Source organism: Nicotiana tabacum, chromosome 13 (assembly GCF_000715075.1).
Source record: "Nicotiana tabacum cultivar K326 chromosome 13, ASM71507v2, whole genome shotgun sequence".
Classification (NCBI taxonomy): Eukaryota; Viridiplantae; Streptophyta; class Magnoliopsida; order Solanales; family Solanaceae; genus Nicotiana; species Nicotiana tabacum.
Genome location: NC_134092.1, coordinates 111948596 through 111959384, shown reverse-complemented (window position 1 = coordinate 111959384; position 10789 = coordinate 111948596).

Here is a 10789-nt window from a genome sequence, read left to right as displayed (position 1 = left end):
TAAAAATGTTGATAATACTTGTACAACTTGCAAAGGTGATACATGTGCTTGTGATGATGAATTTTATAAATTACAATCACAATTTGAAAATTTAAATATGAAAACTATTACATCTGATAATGTAATAGAACTTTTAAAAGAAGTTACTGATGAAAAACTTCGTGAAAAAATTATTAATTTGGCTGCTAGTTCAAGTTCTAATTCAAGTTCTAAATTTGCAAAACCTTTTGAAAAAGAATTTGAATATTCTCCGCCTTATTCTTTACTGGAGGTTAATAACCGTCTTTTAAATAAAAATGCAACTCCTGCAAGAAATTCTTCTTTCGATGATTTAAAAATTGAAGTTGAAAACTTGAAACGAGAGATTAAATCTCTTAAACAAAATCAAATGATTTGTGATCATAGGATTACTCAGATTGAGAAAATCAATTCTCCAGCTGAGAAATCTAATGATAAAAATAAAGGTATTTTTGAAAATAATATTGAAGAAAAACCTATTAGTTTTAATCCTAAACATGATATGTTTTTAGGAATGATGCAAATTATTACTGCTCACAAATGGTATATTAAATGTACTATTCTCATTGATAATAATTTTTCTATCACAAATATTGCCATGATTGATAGTGGAGCAGATGTTAGCTGCATTCAAGAAGGTTTAATACCTACGAAATATTTTCAAAAAACTACTCATATGGTTAGATCTGCATCCGGACATGTTTTAGATAAAAAGTATAAATTGCCTAATACGGGTATTTGTCAGAATAAAGTTTGTATTCCTCACTTCTTTTTCTTGGTTAAAAATCAGTTATACCCTCCAATTATACTTGAAACACCGTTTATTAACGCTATTTATCCTTTTACCAGTATTGACTCGAAAGGTTTTACTGCTACTTATAAGGATAAAGAGATTAGTTATACTTTTATTACGGATCCAGTAACTAGAGATATTAATGCTTTAATTGATATGAAGCAAAAACATGTTGATTCTTTACAATTAGAATTGTTTAGTATGAATATATTTGATACTTTAAATTCTACTAAAGTACAGGAAAAAATCAAATTGATTTCCAAGCAGATTGCTATTGATATTTGTGCTGAGCATCCTAGTGCTTTTTGGAATCGAAAAAAGCATATTGTCACTCTTCCATATGAAGATAATTTCTCTGAGAATGATATTCCTACTAAATCTAGACCTTGTCAGATGAACGCAGAATTAGTAGAATTTTGCAAAAAAGAGATTGATAGTTTGCTATCAAAGGGTCTGATAAAACCCTCAAAATCTCCTTGGTCATGTACAACCTTTTATGTTAATAACGCAGCTGAAAAGGAACGTGGTGTTTCTAGATTAGTCATAAATTATAAGCCCTTGAATAAATATTTAAAGTGGGTTAGGTATCATATTCCTAATAAAAGAGATTTATTGTCTAGATTATATGACGCCAATATATTTTAAAAATTTAATTTAAAATCTGGATATTGGCAGATTCAAATATTTAAAGAGCATACTTATAGGACTGCTTTTAATGTTCCATTTGGGCAATATGAATGGAATGTTATGCCTTTTGGTTTGAAAAATGCCCCTTCAGAATTTCAAAAATTATGAATGATATTTTCAACCCCTATCTAGACTTCGTCATTGTCTATATCGATGACATTTTGATATTTTCCAAAACACTTGAAATGCATATTAAGCATTTAGATATTTTCAAAAGAATTGTTATACAAAATGGTTTGGTAATCTCAAAACAAAAAATGAGTTTATTCCAAACTAACATTCGATTCTTAGGACATTATATTTGTCAGAGAAAGATTACTCCTATTCAAAGATCGATTGATTTTGCTTCAAAATTTTCCGATGTTATTACTGATAAAACTCAGTTACAAAGATTTTTGGGAAGTTTAAATTATATTTCGCCGTTTTATAAAGATCTATCATGTGATTTAGCCCCCTTATATGATAGGCTAAAAAAGAATTATAAAAATCCTTGGACTGATAGTCACACTATTTTGGTCAAAAATATTAAGCAACGTGTTAAATCTTTACCTTGCTAATCCTGCATGGCAAAAGATTATAGAAACTGATGCGTCTAATATTGGTTACGGAGGGATTTTGAAACAGATAAATCCCAATGATAAACATGAATATCTGATTAGATTCTACTCTGGTAAATGGTCTGAAGCCCAGAGAAAATATGCTACCGTAGCACATGAAATGTTAACCACAGTAAAATGTATTTTAAAATTTCAAGACGACTTATACAATTAAAAGTTTTTGATAAAAACTGACACACAATCTGTTAAATATATGTTTAACAAAGATTTTAAACATGATGCCTCGAAAATGATATTTGCAAGGTGGCAGGCTCAATTAGCCCCTTTTGATTTTGAAATACAATATAAAAAGGGAATTGATAATTCTCTGCCAGATTTCTTATCCCGTGAATATTTACAGGATGGAACCCCCCTGGGGTAGGGGAAGAGGTAGAGGTTGGAGAAGATCGTCCCCACAGTCCAGAGGAAGGTCATCACCTTCGGGATCGTCATACGGATCCTCATCAAACTCCCCAGTTATACAAATGGGAAGAAGGAGTTTAGTCAACGAGAGGATATCTCTCAGAGAAGAAGCATCAATCGGACCATCCGTCCATATGGAAGATATTCCAGAAGATAGTCCGTTATACGCACATTTGCAAGCATATTTGACTGCTCAAAAACAGAAAGATACTTCTGTTAAGCAAAGTGATACTTTTGCTTCCATTTCTAAAGATGACAATGATGATATCAAGTCATACGAGAAAGTGTCAAAAAGAGAAATGATATTTCTCTTAGAAAACTCTGACATTCAGAGAAAAGAAGAACCATGGAAGATATTCCAAAGATATTTGATAAATGGGTTATACTATCCGGGTGAGTCATACAAAACCCGTTCCTACTATGAAACAATATTGACCAGTACTGGCAGTGCAGATTTTCAGCACTTTTCTGGGTATAGCACAGACAAAAACGTTTATAACTTCTCGAAGATTATAATTAAACAGATTATATCTGTTGAAGACTGGGGTATATCCACAATGAAAGAAAGGCAGATAAGCCTTAACAAAAATAAAATGAATTTTACCTATTGGGATTATATCCAAGCTTTTGATAAAGTGTTATACTACAATAATGATAGACACAAACATACTTGGTTTATAAAAGTATGTGCAAAGATATTTACAGCAACTGTTCCTAATTGGTTTCTAAACTGGTGGTCATACCACAGTCCAACAATAAAAATTTTACCAGATCCATTTCTCATGTTATACAAAGAATGGATAAAATTTTCTCCTTTTATAAACAATTTATATCACGCAGATCATATCTGCTATCCAGAAAAAATTAACCAAATTTATTTCTTTCTGGAATTTTCTATTCCTTGGATACATAAGTGGAATCCAGAAGTCGGATTTACTGAAGAACAAGTCCCATGCTTATACAGGACTTTTTACAATAATTTTTGGGATAAGCTAATGAAGAAGGATCCCAAAACAAAAACCTTATATGGTCAAGAACTCTTGGATTCAATCGAGATGACAATCCAAGAATATTCCAGCAAACCTCAGAAAGAGGTAATTGATGACAGTTCAGTAAGGCATATTGCCAGAAGGATCTCCTTTCAAGAAGGAGATAAAGCAGGGATGATTAATAAATACTTGGAAGAGGTCAAAAGAAATTTACTTCATTCCATCAATCAATATGAAAAATCAGATACGTCAATGCAGAGTGAAACAAGCAATGATGATATAGCTGAAGATTCTCAGCCCATTGAAGCAGAAAGAATATTATCTGAAGAAGACTTAAATGAAACAGAAGAATTCATCCGCAAAATGAAAGAAGCGGAAAAGAGACCAGCACGGTGAAACAGCTGGACCCCACTAAACAGTGAAGCCGCCGGACCCACAGCAACAGTAAAGCCGCCGGACCCCACTCAAACAGTAAATACACTGTTTCAACAATAGATACATTGTTTCAATAGTAGATACACTGTTTCAACAGTAGAAACACTGTAACAGGGACCCACGGGACCCACTTTTTACTGTTCATAGATTCCTTTTCTTTTTCTATTTATAGAATTCATTCGGTCATTCTTCAGAGGCAGACGTTGAGACTCCCTCTCTCTAGAATTCTCTCTCTCTCTCTCTCTAAGAGTAAGTAAAGAGTTAGTTTAAAGTTTGTAGATTGTAATAGAAGATCAAGTAAATAAAAGTTTTTCGGTTCTTCATCTTCAGGGCCTTGCTTCTTGGCCACAAGGTACATATTTCTGTCTTTTCTTAGTTAGCTTTTCTTCTAGTCTCTCCTCTCTGGCCGTGACGATGTCCGGCTAAGAGACATCACATCTATGTTGAATATCTAACTTCTCTCCTATATACACCATGAAAGCGACGGCATCTATTAAAATATAAATGAGTTTTATATATAGAGTTTTGACTTGGTGTCAAGATGGTTGGTACAGTCTGATATAACACTGCTCTTATTGGCTTTGCCTTAGTGGCTTCGTCTAGCCAGCCGTGAACCTCAGCCCGATAAAGGAGTTAAAAGGGCATCTTCTTTCACGGTTAGAACTGCTAGACACATGGGCTCAATAAAAGTATGTATTATATTATGACAGACCCCTTGCTTGAGTAAAGGTTTTTAACCTTCCATACAGTCATTAAACTATATATAAAATTCAAGTATATTTCAATTCTTATATCCTTACTGATTGTGCGGATTACCGCCAGTCTTTAAATATAAGGGTACTGAATTAGCTAGATTAAGAATTCTCAAATATGTTAAAATAGAAATCTTTAACTGGTGGAAACCTTCCAGGCATATAAAAGCCAGATGTGAGGTATGAAACAAGTCCAGTTCTCGGTCAAACGGTGATTTCTGTTTTAATTTAATTGAGAAGGCATGGCGGATTACCGCCCGCCACTTGATCCTGTTAAATGGTATATTCAAACCGGATAACTTTTTATCAAGAAGTTCTTCTAAATCTCCAAAAGATTTAAATTTAAAATCCTGAATATCAGGAGGTCTTTGAATATGAGTAACAACAATCTGAGGTTCTGATTTGCTTCCTGAAGAAGAGGCAATATCAGTCAAAGCCTTTTTCGTATTCATCTCCTTAATCAAGACTGTTAAATCATCAAGTCTTTTATTAAGAAAACTAACGGGCCCAAATCATAGGACCGGCCCACGAGACCGGCCCAGACTCACTAAAATCGGGCCAAACGGTCCTGGCCCGTTTGACCCGTTTGGCCCGCGGTCCCGGACCTAGACCGGCCCACTTGCCACCCTTATCCCAGGCTAATCTTCTCTTTTTTCCTTGTCAAATTAGATTATAAAATTTCACACATTCCGAATATATGTCGTGTATATTCCTCATGTATTCGGATAATATATTGTTAAAGAACTATGTATTATGCATATCCATAAAATATAATACTATATACTAATAATAATTAATAAAATACTCCATCGTATAATTAATTAGATAATTATGTCATATGTATAAATAATTTATATATGCTATATAAATACTATACAAGTAGTATATTATACAAATAATATTTATACAACTATAATATATTCTAAATATATTAGTATATCCTATTATACCAGTAAGATACTACCATGATTTCGGTGAGAGATAAAGCGATTAGATTTTACCAGATTTAGATGAGAGATAAAAATAATAAAATTTTAACAAACATGGGAAAAAGAGTAAATATCGCAATCACTTATTTTATGGAGGTTATAATTTTCAGTTCAATTTGCTTATTTTTAGGGAGTATTAATTTTTATCCTCTTCTTGATTTATAGTACCTACTAAAAATGTAATTATTTAGTTGCCATGTTAATAAAATAACTATTACTGCTAGATTCTTGAAATTCTTTCTTAAATATTGTCTATTTATGTTTTTACCTCTTACTAGTATCTATGTGATGCTTTAAACATTTATTTATATGAATGAATAATAAAATTTAATTAATGAGAGAAATTTTATGTATAATAAAACAACAATCATCTAAATGCCGAAAAATATTATTACATTAGCATAATACATGAATTTAAAATAAAAGGACATTATCAAAACTTACACAAACGATCAATTTTGTCAAGTTAGTTAGATAATTATATATTATAGTTTAAAAATATTTAATGTGATGGTATCTTAACAAACACTTCTTTGTGGACAATATTGTTTTGTGTATGTTTTCTCCTAATGTGTTAGTTGCTCTGCCTTAACCAGAATTCTTGTTGTCGATCTTGATATCCCTCTTGAAAGTGCAACATACAGTTGTTCGTGCAATAAAATATATTGCCGTAAATATAGTCCAATATTTAGGATGTTTGTCCTTATGCTTTATTTATTAGTGCAAAACATAAACATATTAAAAATTATTTTCACACAAATTTAAAAGGATATTCCTTAGTTTCGGAAGACGAAAGTTGAATTCAGGGATAAGAATATGCTTAGAAGCATATTAACCAGTATCATAATTTTTGCATTATGACGCTATTGTCAAAACTTCTATATACTATATGTGTGTTATTACATAAGCTTTCAACGTATCTAAGTTTTTTTAGTAGCATGACGAACATTTTTTTTCTTCAAGATTAACCTATATACAATGTAAGATCAATTTTAACTTAGTCTATTATATATACAACGATAATAACATACGTAAGAAATAAGAAACTTGACAACAAACATGTATGGTAGAAGACCATTTGGTATTAAAATATTTAAGTATTCTTCTTTGTATTAATTATTGGTATCATTTTCTGCTGAGTCAAAAACTGAAAAATATATTGTTTTTACTATAAAATTTTGATCAATCTATTATTTAGTTGATCAACATATTCATTTCTTCTAGTTAAGATATCTTTTTTTTAATTCTATCATGCGATTTGCACAAAATCTAATGATAGAGATATTTCTCTTATTAAATGCACTACTATGACTATTGGGATTGATAACCAAGTGTTTAGGAAGAACCAAACCATATTTTATTGGATGCTCTTTTTCGTTTCCGACAGGAAGCAAGAAGACACTGAATACTGGATCTGTTCTTACTTTATATTTCTTGTCAATTAAATCTTTTTCGTTTGAGGCCAGAAGTATAACTTTGGCAAGCTAGCTATTAAAGTCTCGGCTTTGTCGATTTTGGAACTACTGGTACTACTTGACAGAAATCACCTCCCAAACCATTAATTTTTTACCAAACGGTTCATTAATATCCAATATATCTCTAGACCCCCGGGGCAATTATTTCGATCGTTTGACACTTAGCCATAAGTGCTTCATCCCATATTATCGAGTTTGCTTTCCTTATAAATTTAGCACAATTGCTTTGATTTGATATATTTGTGATAGTTATTTAAGTTGTTTGAAGAGGTATATCAAATCTAAAGTCGGTGGCCTCACAATAAAATCGTTATTGGTACACCACTTGCCATTATTGCTAACAGTGTCATGCCTCTTGATATGATATTTGCAAGTAATTCATGACATTGAAATATTTTTTCGATTCTGCCGGAGGCATCTACAAAGAATAATCTTCTTATACTATAGTCGACTTAATATAGTCTTGAAAGCTTGTTCTTGTTTAGGATTTAACTTTGATTGTGCTTCCTCAGATACTTGTATTGCATTTTGATTCTTAATAATATTCTAACATTTTTACTTTGTGTTTTAACGCTCTTTTTATGGAATAAATTTATATACCCTAAGATTTTTTTTTAACTTGAATAAGAATTTTACTCATATGATGAATTTAAGAAATAATTGAATTGGATTCTTTTGCTAAATAATTAATTAAAAGATTTAATAATTTAGTTTTAACATAAAAAATAATTTATTCTATGTTGATTCAGATCTTAATACTAGTCCATCTCTTATTTTGAATATTTAATCTTAATTATAATTTTATCCACCATAAATATTATTTTCAAAGAGTAAAAGATTGATATGACATTCCACTTTTCGATCTTTATGTTTGTAGAATCATTAGTGATATTGACTCTTACCAACCTTTTTTTTCTCTCTTTCTCACACATTTATATTCTTAAATATTTTCTTGTTTATTTTTTAATACTTGGGTATTTTTTTAATACCACACGAAAAATTAATTAAAAAATATTATTTGAGTAGAAAAATAGTTCAAATATAAAATAAAATATATTATTGTGGGGATATTTGTTTCTCAATTTAAACTCTTTATGCAGTCTATTAAACGTTACTTTTACTGTTTCTTCGTATTGGACATTATGTAGTGGTAATGTATTGCCAATACGAAAGATTCTTATGAAATTAATTTTGTTAAACTTTCCTACATATTTTTAATAAGAATTTAATAGACAAAATTTTATTAAATTACAATCTTAAATATTAAAAATTAGCATAGAAGGTATTATAGTCCAAAAAAATAGGTTATTGCAGTTATGTCCTTTCACTATGAGTTCTTCCGTTTAATATTTTAGGGATATTTTGATATATTAATATTGTATTTATAATTTTATAATAATGTAGGCTCTTATTTTTTTCTAAATGGATTTGGACAATATAATACATTCTCAAATTAAATTAGTAATAGGAATTTTTAAGAAGTATATCCTAAAAATAATAGGATTACATGACAAAAGATATTTACTTGTTCAATTTTATAGGAATTAGACAACCCGAGAATAATTATACTAAAAGGATTCCTAATGTGTAGTATTATATCCTAAAACTAATAGGATTATAAGGCTAATATCTAGAATTCCGGTTATGTCCTTTTATAATGAGTTATTATGCTTAATATTATAAGGTTATTTTTGTGAACACCTAATTTTTGTCCTAATATAAAATTACTTCTTAAAAAATCCAAAAAATAGCTTTAAATTATTTTTCTGTATTTTTACTTAGTTTGCTTTGTATGTATTCATGTTTGATGCATTTTTAAGTTGCATTTTAAATCCTAAAGAAAATACAAAAATATTTTTAATTTTTATATTTTTTAGATTTTAATTGTATAATTAATTACATTTGTAAAATACTAAAATACCAAAAAATACATTAGTAACTCTACATGCATTTGTTAGATAAATGAATTAGTTAATTGTAGAAAAATAGGTCATTAGATTAATTTTGCAAATTAGTTGAAATTAGGAGTGTTAAATAAATTGATTAGTCTTGCAAAATACAAATAAAGAAAAGAGAAGTGTCACGACCCCAAATTCTCTCTGTAGGATGTCGTGATGGCACCTAGTCTCTAAGACTAGGTAAGCCTATCAATGCGGAATAATAATAAATATCTTAAATAAATAAACTACAATTCAAATAATTTTAACTCCCAAAATCCGGTATAAATAAGTCACAAGCTTCTAAGAATTTATTCTCAATGTCTCTATATGTCAAGGTCTAGATAAAATATAAGGAAGCAACATAAAATGATAGAAGGGGACTCCGGAGTCTGCGGACGCTGGCAGATATACCTCGAAGTCTCCGTGCGCAGGTAACTCAATGACGTCTAGGCTGGTAAAATATACCTGGATCTGCACAAAAAGATGTGCAGAAGTGTAGTATGAGTACACCACAGCGGTACCCAGTAAGTGCCAAGCCTAACCTCGGTAGAGTAGTGACGAGGTCAGGTGAAGCCCTACTAAAATATAATAATGGCATGATAAAATATTTATCAATGTAGTAAAATAAAATAACATTGGAAATGAATTAAATAGTATGTCACATTTAATGACATCAAATAATTACAAATAATATCTCGTGGAATCAAAACAGAATTTCCTTCAACTTTATGAAAATCACAATAATAATCAAAGGCAACTACGGCCATAAATCAATATCAACAAGGACACTCCCGAGGTACCGCCTCGTAGTCCCAAATCATAAATAAATTCACAATATCTCATTTCCTTATATCACCGCGGGAGCCTTCACAATTTATTTAAAGAAAATATTTTTCCCGAAATAGCATCCCGCGTTTTAGCCGCCCTTATCACACCGCATGACTTCTAGTAGTTCTCCTACTAGCCACGCGTATCAAGCCACCCTTATCTCACCGCATGCGTTTCAACACTCAGACCTTATACCACCGCATGCGTATCAATATCTCAATATATCACAATTTACACCTCAAGTACTCAAATAATTTAACTTGCCAAAATAATTCAACAACAATATTTTTCCACAATAAAGAGCTCACGGCTCATGCCAAAATAAATCATCAATAATAGTTTGCCACAATAAAGAGATCACGGCTCATGCCAAAATAAATCATCAATAATAGTTTTCCACAATAAAGAGCTCACAGCTCATGTCAAAATAATTCATCAATAATATTCTTCCATAATAAAGAGCTCACGGCTCCCTCACAATGAGTATAAAAATATTCAGGAGTAAATAATTTAGGAAAATAATATTTCAAAATCTTTACTACGTTGCTTCAATATCAAGTTTAAAAATGTCAAATACTTCATATTAATAATATTTAATTTAAAGAAAAACAACCTTCAAATAATGCACAGAATAAAAAAAACCAAGTTTCAACTAAACAGGTAAAACAATTAGTAAGAAAAGATCAAACAAATTTGAAGTATATATCTCACATCAATGATGAAGAATATAACAAAATAAAATAATTTAATAAATGCGCAACAGTGATCTACACAATTTAAAAATATAATCTTTCGCAAATTAACCCGTGTACACACTCGTCACCTCGTGCACACGACTTTCAACACATTTCAATAATCACATCA